Raw genomic sequence first — 16,224 nt, 5'->3', positions numbered from 1 at the left:
GGCTCTATGCTCAGCGTGGAGGCTGACTCAGGGCTTAATTCCATGATCCTGGAATCATCATGACCTGAGCAAAATCAAGAGTCCGATGCTCAGTCAACTGAGCCACTACTATTTGTACTTTCATTTTTGTATATTTTTAATGCTTATTTATTTATTTTGAGGGAGAAAGAGAGAAGGAAGGAAGGGCAGAGAGAGAGGGAGAGAGAGGATCCCAATCAGCCTCCCCACTGCCGTGCAGAGACCAGTTTGGGGCTCAGCTCCCAAATTGTGAGATCATGACCTGAGCTGAAATCAAGAGTCAGCTCCTTAACCCATTGAGCCACCCAGGAGGTCCACCACCTGTACTTTTGAATGGGAGAGGGGTGAAGGAGAAATATATGTATCCTATATGCATATGTGTATATGTGTGTATGTGTATTTACTTGCATATACATAACAACCACAGGGGCTAACTATGAAGGGTAGGGGATCCTGGGCAAAAACAAGAGGTGGTAAGTGTAAGATTTAATAGACGGAGGCAGAGATGAGAGGAAAGAAAGAGACCAAGTTATGGAGCCAAGTAAGCCTTTATTGGGATCTGCGATTCCCGGGTGAGGTCCAATGACCCCGGGAATGAGGAGTCAGGGAAGTCGCACCTGGTAGGTGATGGGCGGGGATTTTTATGGGTGAGGGGGTTCTGGGTTTGAACTTGGGAGCGCAGATTATCAAATAAGGGCATTTCAGGGACGTGGTGGGATGGAATAGGTTGCCTCCTCTGTCAGGGTGATGGGAAGCTGGAGCTTCGTGATTGGCTGTTTTCAAACTGGCGCGGGACATTCCAGGTCTGCAGGTGAAAGGGTGGGGGTCGTCGGTGCACAGAGTTCTTCTCCGACCCACAGCAGAATGGCCACTCGGTTGCCACCTTAAGGTAACTCTTACAGTAAGAAGCCCATCACCATGTCTTTTTATATTTTTGGTTCTTGAAACATGCATATATATTACAACCTTTTCAGAAATTTCAAGAAATTAAATTTATTATTTTTAAACCTTCAAAGATTAAAATAAATAGGGAAGGGAGGATGGGCTAAATGGGTAAAGCGCATTAAGGAATCCACTCCTGAAATCATTGTTGAACTATATGCTAACTAACTTTGATGTAAATTAAAAAAATAAAACTAGTAAAATAATAAAATAAAATAAAATGCATAGTACTCTTTCTACCAACTGAATGAATCTACCTTCCTTGGACGGGCCCTCCTTGAATTCCAGGGCTCCGGAGAGGTTTGTCCCTAGGCTTGAGGGCAGTTCCTACCTCCCCATTTCTGGTAGCAGTGGAGCCTGATTTGCAGCCCTGAAGGCTAAGCCTTTCTGGCCCTGGGAAGTTTCTACTAAAGAGAAAAGCATTTCAAGGAAGGCAGGTCTTTTTGTTGTTGTTCTTATTTTTAAACAAAATGTATTTCTCTCCTGGCTGCATTCTGGCGTCTTAGTGCTCCTACATCAGAATGGCCAGTTTGAGTCCTCTGCAAAGGGAAGATGGTCTTCACTCCAGAGTGTGCTGGTGAATTCCTATTCCTCCCAGAACCAGACACCAGTTTCAAGTGAAGTTACTCCAGGCAAAAAATAAAAATAATCTCTTTAGGGGGCAATGCATTAAAAAAAAATTCCCCAGCTTGCTAAAATCCAAATTTTGAGTTGCAGTATCTATTCTAGAAGCAGATTGCTTTTCTTTTACACAAACATGTAACCGGGGAGCTGGGGGAGGCACTGCTACATGAAGCAATGAGTTCCTTTTGCCATTTCTCTGTACAATCATCTTACTATGACACTGGATTTGATTGTTTCTTTCGTGTTCATCCCTCACTCCCTCCATGGCTTATGGGTGTCATTAGCCCTAGAACAAAGTCTGCTTTGCCCCTTGTTCATATAAAGCAGATGAAAGTGAAGCTACTCCAGGAGGAGACACCCGAGGAGACATATTTGGAAAACATCTGCTCTACATCATGGAGACAATTCAGCAGCAACGCTCCTAAGAGTCGTCAATAACTGAACATAGAAAGTATGTTTCCATCACGTGTCATTGCCCACAAATCCTCAAAAGGTGGCAGAACTGAAGTAGCCTCCTGTAAGTTGTCTCCACTTCAAGAGCCTTTCTAATCAGTTGTCTGACTCTGTATCATTGGCACACACCGTGGTGTTTCCTTTCTTTTTTAATCTAATGTTTATTTTTGAGAGAGAGAGAGAGAGCGTTAACGGTGGGGGGGGGCAAAGAGAGAGAAGGGGACACAGAATCCAAAGCTCACAAATCTCTAAGCTGAGAGCCTGAGCCAGAGAGGGGCAGAGAGAGAGGGAGAGAGAATCTCAAGCAGGCCATGCACTATCAGAGCAGAGCCCAACATGGGGCTTGATCTCACAAACCAGGAGATCATGACCTGAGACAATATCAACAGTCAGTCACTCAACTGACTGAGTCACCCAAGTGCCCTTCTATAAATTCTTTTGTTAGACTCATTTAGTTTGTGGCATCCCTGGCAAGAAGCCTAGGAAAACTAAAGGAATCAGAAAACCCCCGAATTTTGGAGGTCTTTGAGGGGAATCCATGCCTATGATGTAGGCGGAGAGAATTGCATAGAAGGCATCAACTAGGGCTGCTCCCACCTCTCCTATAGGTCCCCTGTTACTTGGTAAAGAATGACTGTGGGTTTCCCAGGTGTCCAAGCAGAGCAGGGGCCCAGAAAGCCAGGGGCCAGCCTCCTTAGCCAACTACCTCTCTTTGGCCCCAACCCACCAAAACATTATTGCTTTGCTTACACTAGGATGAACAAATGTTATAACTTCTCCAAAGGAAATAAAGTGTGTGCTGCAGGAGAACTGTCATCTACCAAATAGGGACACACATCTCAAAATGACATAGAGATACATAGATACATAGAAATACACTGATAGGCCGCAGTTTTAGACTATAATGCATGTAAAATTTAGGAATATATAATATTTAGAGAGTATGAGTAAGAGGAGGGCAGAGAGAGAATCCCATGAGGTGCAGAGAGAGAGGGAGAGAGAGCTCAGAGCCTGGAGCAGAGCTTGCGCTCCCCGGCAGGAAGGCTCAAGTTCACCTGACGTGGGGCTCAAACTCATGCACTGTGAGGTCATGACCTGAGCTGAGGTCAGATGGTTAACCGAACGAGCCACCCAGGCAGGGAAATATAAATTTATGTTAAAGCTTTTTAGCGCTTAGCTTTTATTCTTTTGTTTGTTTGTTTGTTTGTTTAATGCTTCATTTTGAGAGAAAGAGTGCAAGCAGGGGAGGGGCAGATAGAGGAGGGGGGTGGACAGAGGATCCAAAGCAGGCTTTGCACTGACAGCAGTGAGCAGGATGCAGGGCTCGAACTTAGGAACCATGAGATCATGACCTAAGCCAAAACTGGACACTCAACTGACTGAGCCACCCACTCCCTCTTCCCCCACCCCTGCCTTTAGCTTTTACTCTTAAAAGTGTCTGCAATAAACAATTTATCAATCTTAGTATATTTGGCACTAAAATCATAACATTGGCTTTTGATTTTTAAATATTGCAGTTTTCTACTTTACCAAAACAATAACTTTTAAACCCATGTTTAAATCATCCAGTGGCTTTCTTTTAAGTTTATGTATTTATTTATTTGGGGGGGGGAGGAGAAAGAAAGAGCAGGGGCATGGCAAAGAGACGAAAAGAGAATCCCAAGCAGGCTCCATACTGGCAGCATGGAGCCCAACTAGGGGCTCAAACTAACAAACCATGAGGTGACCTGAGCCAAAACCGAGAGTCAGACACTTAACCAACTGAGCCACGCAGACACCCCTCATGACTGGCTTTTTACCCAAAGCAGACATTTGTCTGCGTCTTCAGAGACACTCTCAGAATAGTCCCTAGAGGACAGGGAGGAGTTTGGGGGAACATAGCCCTTCCCCTGTTGCCAAGCCGTGAGGGTGTTTATTTCCAAATGTTAGCATTGAGAGAGCATAGTGGCTGGTCCAGCTCATCTGGATGCAGAAATAGTTTGTAGACCATTGAAATTCTCTGGGAGGTGCACCAGTTGAAAACAGTCCTAAATCCCAGTAGACCCAAGCAATTCCCCTGCCCCACTGCTACCCCCTACCAGAAACATAGGCCCACAGGATGCCAGAAGGGGACTGGACCCTCCAGCCCTTCAGGCCACTTGTCGCCCCCCACCCGTCCCCACTCCTAGGCAGACAAATCAAGCTACTTGCGTTGGTTCAGGTACCCGAGTCTCCTGAAACTCAGCCCAGAAGTTGTGACTTAATTGGTCTTGCGTGCAGCCAGGCATCAAAATTGTTTTAAGTTCTCCAAGTGATTCTAAGATGCAACACAGTTTGAGAACCACTTCTTCACGCCAGAGGTTAGCCAATGTTCATCCCAATCTGATTTTAGTAGGTAAAGCGGTTGAGGAAGACAAGCACAAAGAACAATGGAGTGTGAAGAGCATTTTACTCCTGGGTGCAAGGTCATGTACAGGCTGTGTGACGGTAGGCAAGACACCTGGCCTCTCTGGGCTGAGTCTCCTCATGTGTAAAGTTGAATGGGTGCATTCAATGTCAGAGCCCTGCTCCACTGCCAAGTTCTGGGCTTTACCCTAAGGCCTAAAGCCCTCAGATGATTGTTGTCACCTACTCCAAGTTGCTTCCTCAGAAGAATGGCTCAGCTGGCTTGTCCTGGAGACCATTTGAAAAATCTCTACTGGGATGCCTGAGTGGCTCAGTTGGTTGGGCGTCCGACTTTGGCTCAGGTCATGATCTCCCGGTTCTGGGGTTCCAGCCCCATGTTGGGCTCTGTGCTGACAGCTAGCTCAGAGCCTGGAGCCTGTTTTCAGATTCTGTATCTCCCTCTCTCTCTGACCCTCCCCTGCTTGTGCTCTCTCTGTCTCTCAAAAGTAAATTAAAAAAAAAGAAAAATCTCTGCTCTTTTCTGGGGTACAAACCTGGGGTGAATGTGGCAGAAGACAGGACTTTAGAACAAGCCCAGGTGGACTTTAGAACAAGCAGGGCATGGACTGGAGAAACTTGCTTATGGGAAGAGAGGTCAGTAACAGTATCAGGGACACCACTAAATGGGCTCAATGAGTGAGATTTGAGAGAAAAGAGCTTCCTGAGGGGGGTTAGAGACTGAACTGATAGAGCTCTTGTCCCTGGGATGTCTCTCTTCAACTCATCTGTAGTTCTACTTCCATCCATGAAGTATCTTGTGATATGCAGGTCAGTAGGGCCTTTCTCTTTCTCCAGAATTAAAAACCTATTTCCAGTAGATAAGGAAGTGTCTCCACTTGGACCGAGTCCTCTAAATGCATCTGCAAGTTGCCCAAGGCTCTGAGCTCCAGCCATCATCCCTTGTCTCTGTGGTCCTTGCACTGGGTCAGGGACTGGTGGGGGGAAAAGTTCCTTTCCAACCATTGTGCTAATGTGTCCCAGTCTCCACGAACGCTATGCTTGCAAAGAAGGAACATGAGAGGTTACAATTCTCTAACTACACCATGGCCTTGATATATAGAAGTGACCGACTCCTGGGGCACCTGGGTGGCTCTGTTAGTTGAACATCCAACTGTTGATTTCGGTTCTGATCAAGATCTCATGGTTAGTGACATCAAGCCCCAACTCGGGCTCTGTGCTGATAGGGAGGAACCTGCTTAGGGTTCTCTCTCTCCCACACTTTTTTTCTCTCTCTCAAAATAAACAAATAGACTTAAAACAAGTAACTGACTCCTTAACCACATCTGTGACTGCAGTGAGCCAGGCCATGTTTTGGACACAGGTGGGAAAGATGAGCAGGAGCAGGTTCTCAAGGTCTAGGTGGGGAGGCAGGTGGGGAGGCAGGGGACTTTAGTCAGTCCAGGGTTACAGTGCCAGCAGGAAGTCTGTGCAGAATTGAGGGAGCAGGAGAAAGAGAGGTGCTTCTATAGAACTGGGCTTGAAGGGACAGTGAAGAGTCACTTTTTACTGGGGTGCCTGGGTGGCTCAGTTGATTAAGCATCTGACTTCGGCTCAGGGCATCTGACTTCGGCTCAGGTCATGATCCTGCGGTTTGCGCGTTCGAGCCCTGCATTGGGTTCTGTGCTGACAGCTCAGAGCCTGGAGCCTGTCTCAGATTCTGTGTCTCCCTCACTCTCTTCCCCTCCCCCACTGGTGCTCTATCTCAAAAATAAACAAACATTAAAAAAAAAGTTTTTCTTTTTCTCTTCCAATTTTAATTCTGCTTTCTTAGAATACAATAGAATATTTGGTAAAACTCTAAAAAATAGGAACAAAATGCTTCTTTTTATCCTTCTTCCAAACCACCCATCACTGCCCTTTTGTAAATAATCTTTGTTCTGAAACTGGAAATAGTCTATAGAATGTATTATTTCCTTACCTTTGGACGTGCATCGAGGAGGAATATAGCAGACAGGGCAAAATTTAGAAAACTGTGGCCACTGTTGAAGGAATAGAGAGACCTGAATTCATTGCAAGGCTTCTGCTACTCCACGAGCAGAGAGATAGGACGAAGTTATAGGAGAAACAATAACAATGCAAACCTGGGAGGTCCCAGAGAAAACTGGAGGGAAAGAGACCTCATCCTACAGGAAGGGCAGACTAGGACTGTCCTTCAGTGCAGCAGTCCTGGGAGCCTCTGGCGTGTGAAGCTACACCTGGCTGTCCTCAGATCTGTATCGGATGCCAGATTTGTGCTGAGATGATACAGGCGACGCCTACTGGCCCCATGTTTGGGGACATAAACGTGTTTGGTTGTTCAGACTGCTGGACATTGCATCAAGATTCTCTGACATTTTAATGAATAATGTCCCTGTAGCTTCAATTTTTTGGCTTCTTACTCTGTAAGAAGGCACTTTAACTAATAACTCACTTAATCACTTAACACTCCCGAGAGATTATTAAACCATTTCACACTCGAGAATTGTGAGGTTCCGGATGAAAGCAGGGAATGGCACTGGGAAGAAGGATAAGAAGATTTCTTTATTTTTTTACTGTTTCTTTTTATTTTTGAGAGAGAGAGAGAGAGAGAGAAAGCAGAGGAGGCGCAGAGACAGGACACAGGATCTGAAGCAGGCTCTGCACTGACAACAGTGAGTCCAATGTGGGACTTGAACTCACAAACCATGAGATCGTGACCTGAGCCAAAGTCAACACTCAGCTGACCAAGCCACCCAGGTGCCCCCAAAGATTTCTTTTTATAATTATCTGAGAAGATTGTACTCATGTGCCTGAGTGACAGCACTCATTCTACCTGCCCCCTCTCCTCTCCACACACACACTGTCTCTAAAATTAAAGAGAAGAAAGAGAGGAGGAGGAGGAGGAGGAGGAGGAGGAGGAGGAAGAGGAAGAAGAAGAAGAAGAAGAAGAAGAAGAAGAAGAAGAAGAAGAAGAAGAAGAGGAAGAAGAAGAATGCATGCTTGGTAAATAGGATTCTGTTCAATTTATACTTTTAGATATGAGATTTGAGTTTCCTGATATTTAAACACAATGCACATATTTCATTTATAGTACTTCCCAAAAAGAAAAAAAGTACCACTTCATACAATGTGTGGCCTATTGCTAATGTCCAATGATTGACTGTTGAAGCTGGAACAAATCTTAGATAGGATTTGAATTCAGAGATGGTCACCTTTTTTGTCCACACCCCATTTCAAAATGATATATTCTGCAGAACTCCAGTATTTAAAACAGATCATAACTTGTTCCATAGAATATTGCTATTTTCTTAAGTGATATAACTGCACAAAATATCCGGGGAAACAGGACAGGAAAACGAGCAGTTTGTATTCAATAAATATATTTAAGCTCTCCTTTTTCTTTTCCCAAGGACAAGTACTTGGCAATAGAATTTTTCAGCAACAAAGTTACTTTTTTAGTTTATATATTTGGCAAGGGAGGGGAGGGAGGGACACAGAGAGAGAGAGAGAGAGAGAGAGAGAGAGAGAAAATTCCAAGCAGGATCTGTGCTGTCAGCACAGAGCCCAACATAGGGCTCAAACCCACCAACTGTGAGATCATGACTCGACCTGAAATCAAGAGTCTGGCGCTTAACCGACTGAGCCAACCTGGCGCTCCAATAAACTTTTAAAAAGGCCTATCAGTGTCCATTGTATTAGCAAAATAGATTTCAAAATAGATGAAAAGGATAATGTCAAAGAGACCAAAGATAAGATGCCCAGTTTGTAAGCGGCCCCAGATGTATGAGAATGAAAGGAGCTACAAATAACTAGGATTCTTCACAGCTCCATTGGAGAAGACAGACATGAGAGCGACACGTCGGTAGCTATTGTATTTATCGTACATATTGGCTTACGTAGTGAGGGTAGAATTCCTAAAAACACTGCAAGATACAGAAACAACCAAAAAAATTATTGCAGCACATTGGAATGGGAATGGGGTAAGCAAACTGTCATACCCACAAAATCTAAGCAGAAGACCCTGAACCTCAGTAAGCACCCAACCTCGGGCACACCCTGAACTGTAGTCCTACAGCCCTGCAAGCAGCCTCAGTCTCCTCCTGGGAACGAGAGGCCCCGCCCCCCCCCCCCCCCCGCAACTCTAAAGGCGATCCGGACCCGATCTGCGGAGCGCAGGTCTCCCTCGAGCCCCGCCCCCCAGAGACCCGGCGCGGGGACAGCCTGACTCGAGCTGTGATCGCGATAGAGCATCTTCACGAATTTCCGATGGCGCGATTTGTTGTGGCCAAAGCTGGATTTCTCGCAGAGCAGCAAGTGCCACACCTCTGGAAGCCTGAGACGAGTTGGCCTGGAGTACAACCTGGCCTCCTGGACCTTAGCACGCGCGGACCTTCCCACCGCCTCACTCCCCGCCTCCCACTCGCCACGCCCCCCTCGGCCCCGCGGGCGGGGGCGGGGCTAGCAGCTCGCGCGGGGCTGGCGGTTGGTGAGGCCTTTTGGAAGCCACGCGGAAGTTCCTAAGCCGGTATTTGAAACGTAAACTCGTCGGCTAAAATGGAAATAACCGGCACCTGGAAACCTGGACTTGTCTTTTCGGAGCCACCTTTCCCGCCATCACCTCTGTGTCTCCGGGCTCCCATAATCGTCCCTATGGTCTGCCGGTCGTGTGGTTGCCTGCAGAGCGCCTTCTGGACCCCCGGCTGCTTGAACCGCCAATACCTTGTCATTCCTCTTAGAGGGACCAGTGCGGTGCTGTGAATAGAACCATCACAGTGGAGACGCCCAGTGCTGCACTGTACCCATAGGAAACAACTCTGGCGCGCAGGTCAGTGATCTCCTAAGGGGTTGGGGGACCACACCCAAGCCACTTCTCCGACTCCCAGCACGGGCTGAATATTCTATTTCGGACGTCTTGGCCCGATTCACACCGGCCAGCTGGACCAGAGGCTTCCATTCATCCTTCCCAAAACGTCAGGAAGTTTGTGGAGGAAAGTAGTATACAGTTTCTGCCCTCCTACTGAGCTCCTTTGAATATTTTTTAAAGCTTATTTATATACGTAATTTGACAGAGCGAGCATGAGCAGGGGAGGGGCAGAGAGACAGAGAATCCCAAGCTGGCTTCGGGCTGGCAGCGCAGAGCTAGACAAACTGAGATCGTGCCTGAGCCAAAATCCAGAGTCCCACACTTGAGGGACTGAGCCACCCAGGTACCCCTCTTTTTTTTTTTTAATGTTTATTTACTTTGAGGGGGCGGGGGGAATCCTAAACTGGCTCCACGCTGTCCGTGCAAAGACGCACAGGGGCTCAATCTGAAGAATCCTGAGATCATGACTTGAGCCCAAATCAGCAGTCTGTGGCTTAACCGAGTGAGCCACCCAGATGCCCCTAAATGTCCCTTTTTAAATATCCCTTCAGGACTGCAGAATCACTGTAACAATGTTGCTGTTGGGGGGTGTAGTGATCATTTTCTTAAGTCATTTTTCTATTTAGATTTTCTCATTAACTCCAATGACGACGTCGCTGCACACATCTCCAACCAGTTTATGCACAGCTCCAATTCTGTGCAGGGAGGATGCAAAACAGCAAACTCTCCGCGGTAGGACTTTCTGGAGCATCAATACTACTACAAGATTTGGAAGAAATGAAGTCATTTCCAAGGTAAGTAATTGAAAACTTAAACCTAAGACAAGGCTACAAAGTCATATGCCATTAGGGATTATTCATAATCTGAAGCATCAGACTTTCTCTAAGAAGAAACTCTAAGGAGAACTTATTTCCCGTTATTTTAGATAGAAAAAAGTATAAGGCATAGCAAGTCCATCAAAAAAGCCTACCAGTTTTGTGCCATTGGCTGGCTCAGTCGCTGGACCCCCTTGATCTCAGGGTCAGGAGTTAGAGCCCCACATTGGGAGTAGAGTTTACTTAAAAATTAAATCAAGAAAATAATATAGTCATTAGCATACAGTTGCTTTGCATGCAGTAGCAGTGGCTACCTGTAGACCAATAATATCAGATATCGTACACCTTGCCAACACTCCAAAGATTTGCAAAATGACTAGTGTGATTGGCCTATTGGGAAGCGACGTGAAACTTTTTCTAAAACCATTTAAAATCTATTTTTTCGAAGACTCAATAGAAACTTTATATACATATCAGCTAAAAATGTTGAGAGAGAAAGAACTGCTATGCTGTGTATTAAAAATGAAAGCATTCTTGCAGGAACACATTAATTGGGGATCTATTCTGTGAGTATGCTTGTACTATGAAATAGATGGCAAAAATCCCATTTTATATTTTTAATATATTTTTTAAGTTAATTTATTTTGAGAGAGAGAGTCCATGCAACGGGAGAAGGAGAGGGACAGAGGATCAAAGAGGGCTCTGTGCTGATAGCAGAGAGCCCGATGTGGGGCTTGAACCCACAAACCGTGAAATCATGACCTGAGCCGAAGTCAGGTGCTTAACCATCTAAGCCATCCAGGTGCACCCAAATTCCAGTGATTTGAAAAAAATTTTTTTTAATATTTATTTTTGAGAGAGAGAGAGAGTGAGCAGGGGAGGGGCATAGAGAAAGGGAGACACAGAATCTGAAGCAGGCTCCAGGCTTTGAGCTGTCAGCACAGAGCCCAGTGTGGGGCTCAAACTCATAAACTCTGAGATCATGACCTGAGCTGAAGTTGGAGGCTTAACCGATTGAGCCACCCCGGTGCCCCTAAATCCCAGTGATTTTAAAAACTTTAAAGATTCCAGCTCTAACTTCAAGTAGACTTGGGGCTGAGAAGTCCTTTCAGATTATGACCCCAGAGTTCTGTTGTCCTGTGTCAGTAAAGATCCCTTGAGAACATCAGCATACAAAGGTGCCCTACTGTGCATTAAATGCAGACCTCCTTTGAACCCAGAGTCCTCTCCATTGCCCATTTTCCTCTGCTCCATTCAAGCCACCCCTCTTCTCCTCTCCTGAACCCATTCCATTCCAGCTTCTCTCCACACCACTTTGCTGAAATGGCTTTCATAGGGTCACCAATGATTTCCATTTTGCTAAATTCAAGATTCAGTTTTTTTTCTCAGTCCTGTAGCTGCATTTGAAACATGATTGGGCACTTCTTCCTCCTTCCCGCTGGATTCCCAAGCCCTTACACCCCGGATTCCCTCCCATCTTACTCTATCTTCCTCTTCCTGCTCCTCCTCCATCACATCTCTGGGATCCTCAGCCCACTTCTCTTTCTTGTGGGCTCCCTTTTCTCAGAGCAAACCTGCAGAGGTTCTCACTTTGAATACCATCTATCTGTCAAGAACCCCATGCCTGGGTCCTCTTTTCTTTTTTTTTTTAAATTTTTTAATTATTTTTGAGAGACAGAGAGAGACAGCACAAGCAGGGGAGGGTCAGAGAGAGAGACACACACACAGAATCTGAAGACAGGCTCCAGGCTCTGAGCTAGCCGTCAGCACAGAGCCTGATGCGGGGCTCGAACCCACGAACTGTGAGATCATGACCTGAGCTGAAGCCAGATGCTTAACCGACTGAGCCACCCAGGCAGCCCTGGGTCCTCTTTTCTGAGGGGAACACTCAGGAGCCATCACTGAGTCTCTTTCCCTTCTCACCTCCCCATGCAGGCCTCCAGCAAGTCCTTTTGGCACGCATCCTGACTGCAGCCTCTTGTCATTGCCTCCATTTCTATAACCAGTTTCAGCCACCATCCTCTCTTACTGGTCTTTTGCAAAGACCACCTTCCAACCTAGCTTCCTGCTTCCCCCTTTACTCTCCTGCAATCCATTCTCCAGTCAGCATCCACAGTGCTCCATTAAAACAAAACAAAACATGAAAGACAAGGGCGCCTGGGTGGCTCAGTTGGTTAAGCCGCTGACTGTTGATTTGGGAAGGTCATGATCTCATGGTTTGTTGAATTGACACCCACATCAGGCTGTGTGCTGGCAGTGCGGAGCCTGCTTGGATTCTCTCTCCCCCTCCCTCTCTGCCTCTCCCACACGCTCACACGCTCTCTCTCTCAAAATTAAATAAATGTAAAAAAAAGAAATATATATGTTAACACCAACCCGCACCCCACACACATCCCCACTCCCCCTCCACTCCCTACTGCCCCCATTAAACTGTCTCACTGACTTCTCATTGCAGTAAAATAAAGGCTTAGGTACCAGATAACCTGGCAGCTACAATGGAAAAAAAGTGATGGCCCTCATGTGAGGACTCAGGATCCTGAAAGTTCTGGTCAGGCCTCAGCTTCAGATCTGCCTCATCCACAAAACATTCCTGACCTTCACCTTGTCTATACATAGCAGTCTCTTATGAAATTTCCCTGCAATTCCTTTTTTGTAACTCCCTTGCAGGAAAAAGAGGAGAAACACTATTTGTGGAGCACTGTTATGTGCCAGGACCATGACAATTGAGAAGGCCTAGGGGGCACAGGATGGTACCGCCATCCAATGGACATGCCAAAGAAGAACTGCCACCAAATTGTCTTTTTTTTTTTTAATGTTTATTTATTATTGAGACAGAAACAGAGCATGCGTCGGGGAGGGACAGAGAGAGAGACACACACAGAATCCGAAGCAGGCTCCAGGCTCTGAGCTATCAGCACAGAGCCTGACACAGGGCTCGACCCCACAAATCATGAGATCATGACCTGAGCCAAAGTCAGTTGTTGAACCAACTGAGCCACCCTGGCGCACCCCATCCACCAAATTTTCAATCGAGAACCCTTCCAGAACTCTTCAGTGACCTCCCCAAGCAGTGTACCTCTAGAAAAAGCTCAAATCTCACCCTAAATGAGACGTGTGTTTCCCATGCCTGAGAGGACAGAGGATAGATCTGCTGTAGCAGCAGGTGCCTAGGCAGAGGTGCGACCCAGCAGTTCTGGGTTCTCAGGCGAGTTCTAGTTAATTTGTACATGAATATAAAGGACTGGGATGGGGAAAGGGCTCGAATCCAGTAAGTGAATTTTAAATATACAGGAGTTCATCCACAAGACATCACTCACTCTACATTTGCTCTCTAGCTTGTAAGATTTTGACACGAGGCAGGAGAAGACCGGGAAGGCCACCCTTCTAGGCACCACCATAGATCTCTTTAGACCTGGATCAGGTTCCCATGCCAGGGGCCCCACTTGTGTGCTAAAGGGCCTACAAGGTACTGTCCCTCGGGCTGAACAGGGCTCCATGCAACCTCAGTATTTCCAGCACTCTGGACAACTTCATTTTTCTTTCACATTCTCTGAGGTAGAATTGTACTCAGGACTGTGTCCTGCTTATGGAGAGGCGTTAGGGGCCTGCAAACAAGTGAATTCACAAGTAGCTCTAGAAATTACTACACAAGTGGTTGGTTTCATCTCCTACATTACTGAATTATCCATTAAGAGAATCGGTGTGGCAACCTCAAAAGGATGTCAAAACCAGGACTGCAGAGGCCCCAGACCTGAGCCAAGGGAGGCCACAGACCCGAGATTCAAAGCCTATGCTCCTGATGCAGGCTTCACCGCTCAGCAGCTCTGCGACTGTACCAACTGCTTAACCCCATTCAACATTCATTTCCTAGTCTGGTAAATGGGCACGTTTACCTAAAAGGAATTGAAATGGTGTAGAAAGTCTGTGACTAGTAATGCTACTGTTATGTTAGTGTCAATATTACTATTACCAAACCTGCTGAAGGAAGTGACAACCCTGTGTTCTCTGAGACCAACATGAATGAGAACCAGTCATATCAATAATCACCTCCCACAATCCAGCAGTGAAAGCAACTCAGGGGCACCTGGGTGGCTCAGGTGGTTATGGATCTAACCTCTGCTCAAGTCATGATCTCATCATTTGCCAGTTTGAGCCCGTGTCAGGCTCTGTGCTGACAGCTCAGAGTCTGGAGCCTGATTCAGATTCTGGGTCTCCCTCTCTGCCCCTCCCTCGCTTGCAGTGTCTGTCTCACTGTCTTTCTTTCTCTCTCAAAAGTAAATAAACATTACAAAAAAAGAAAGTGATCATGTCCATTCACACCAAGTTGCAGAACAAGAAGCATGTGATTGAGGCCCTACGTAGGGCCAAGATCAAGTTCCTTGGCCACCCAAAAATCTACATTTCCAAGAAGTGGGGCTTTACTAAGTTTAACACAGACGAGTTTGAAGACGTGGTGGCTGAAAATTGGCTCACTCCAGATGGCTGTGGTATCAAATATATCCCTGATCATGGTCCCTTGGACAAATGGAGGGCTCTGTGCTCAAGAGAACCTCGGCACTGTTCCTCCCTATTCATGCCCACCAATAAATCCTATTTTCCATCTTTTTTAATTTAATTTTTATTTTTTAAATGTTTTAATTTAAAAAAAATTTATGTTTTATATATTTTTGAGAGAGAGAGAGAGACAGCATGAGCAGGGGAGGGTCCGAGAGAGAGAAGACACAGAATCTGAAGACAGCCTCCAGGCTCTGAGCTGTCAGCACAGAGCCCGACGCGGGGCTCGAACCCACGAACCGTGAGATCATGACCTGAGCCGAAGCCGGACGCTCAACCGACTGAGCCACTGAGACACCCCAATCCTACTTTCCATCTTAAAAAAAAGAAAATAGATGTTAAATCCTTTCCCATTAAATTTTTTTAAATTGTCTTTATGTCTACAGGAGCATCTCCTCTCCCTGATAAACATGAAAGACGAGAGAAAAGAGCAGGAGGGGAGAAGTACCCTGGGACAACAGTCCGGTCTCTGAAGATTCCCCCAGGTTGGGACAGAGGACCTGCCTGCCGCCAGGACCAGCCTCTCCTCTTAATCTCCCAGTGGCACCGAGCCATCCTTTAAGCTCACCATTTAATTTTTTTTTAATGTTCTTTGAGAGACAGGGAGAGACAGTGGGAACAGGGGAGGGTCAGAGAGAGAGGGAAACACAGAATGTGAAGCAGGCTCCAGGCTCTGGGCTAGCTGTCAGCACAGAGCCCAACGCGGGGCTCGAACCCACGAACCGTGAGATCATGACCTGAACCGAAGCCGGACACTTAACCGATTGAGCCATCCAGGCACCCCTAAGCTCACCATTATTTTCTGATTCCGTACTTTTGAATTCTGTGGAAACGCTGGTACTCCCTTGATTTGAATCTTGACCACCGCCAAGGTGGTCCGCACCTGCCATCCTTGCCTGCCTGTGGTCCTTGGCGTCCCTGCACACAAGCCATAAGCTCCTTACACCAGTCCCGTGCTCACAACTGTCTGCGTCAGCCCTGGCCCACCTCCCACACTTGCCACTGGGCTCTGTGGAGCTCAGGATCTTTTTGCTCCCTATATAAAAACGGTCTTTGGTTTTGTCCCTTATTTGGCTATCCACCATGTGAGCTTTCATTGGCTTCACTGTGGTTTAAGGGCCACACCAGTTTTTTTCTGGACAGCCTGAAACATGGGTGTCTGCCTGAGTAGGAAGTTGAAGAAGCTCCCAGCAGCTGGGGGTTGCCAGTGGGATAGGCTGGGGTCCCATCACTGGGCCAGTTGTAGGACAAACCCGGGGGAAGCCGGTTCCACGTGGGGTGTTACCACTGCTGCTGATGCTGTGGGTGGAGGGAAGGCCCCAGTGCCGCGCTGGGGAACCCGCTGGGGAAAGGGATGGTGCTTGTCTCCTGGTGGGGGGCTGGCAGGCACTTTGGCTGGGCTGCTGGCCTTCCACTGAATCCCAGTCCTCCTTAGGCCACTGACTTTCTGAGTTACAGAACACAGCAAAGGTGGGAACGGCAGACTCACCAAAAGCATCCTCCTCTGGGTTGGCAGAGACCCTGGGCTGAAGCGTGTGGGAGGGGGAAGGACAGCAGCTATTGGCAAGATCC

At 46.9% G+C, this 16,224-nt stretch overlaps 1 long non-coding RNA gene across 1 annotated transcript; it reads left to right on the top strand.

Annotated features, from left to right (window-relative positions):
* The first annotated feature begins 8,916 nt into the window (after nt 1-8,916).
* On the top strand, nt 8,917-15,291 carry LOC115274951. The gene is made up of 3 exons (XR_003901341.1): nt 8,917-9,244; nt 9,910-10,077; nt 15,039-15,291. It is a non-coding gene; the product is annotated as an uncharacterized LOC115274951 (long non-coding RNA).
* Nucleotides 15,292-16,224: the final 933 nt, after the last annotated feature.

This window comes from Suricata suricatta, chromosome 12 (genome assembly GCF_006229205.1).
Source record: "Suricata suricatta isolate VVHF042 chromosome 12, meerkat_22Aug2017_6uvM2_HiC, whole genome shotgun sequence".
Taxonomy (NCBI): domain Eukaryota; kingdom Metazoa; phylum Chordata; class Mammalia; order Carnivora; family Herpestidae; genus Suricata; species Suricata suricatta.
This window is presented reverse-complemented; position numbering and strand designations above follow the sequence as displayed.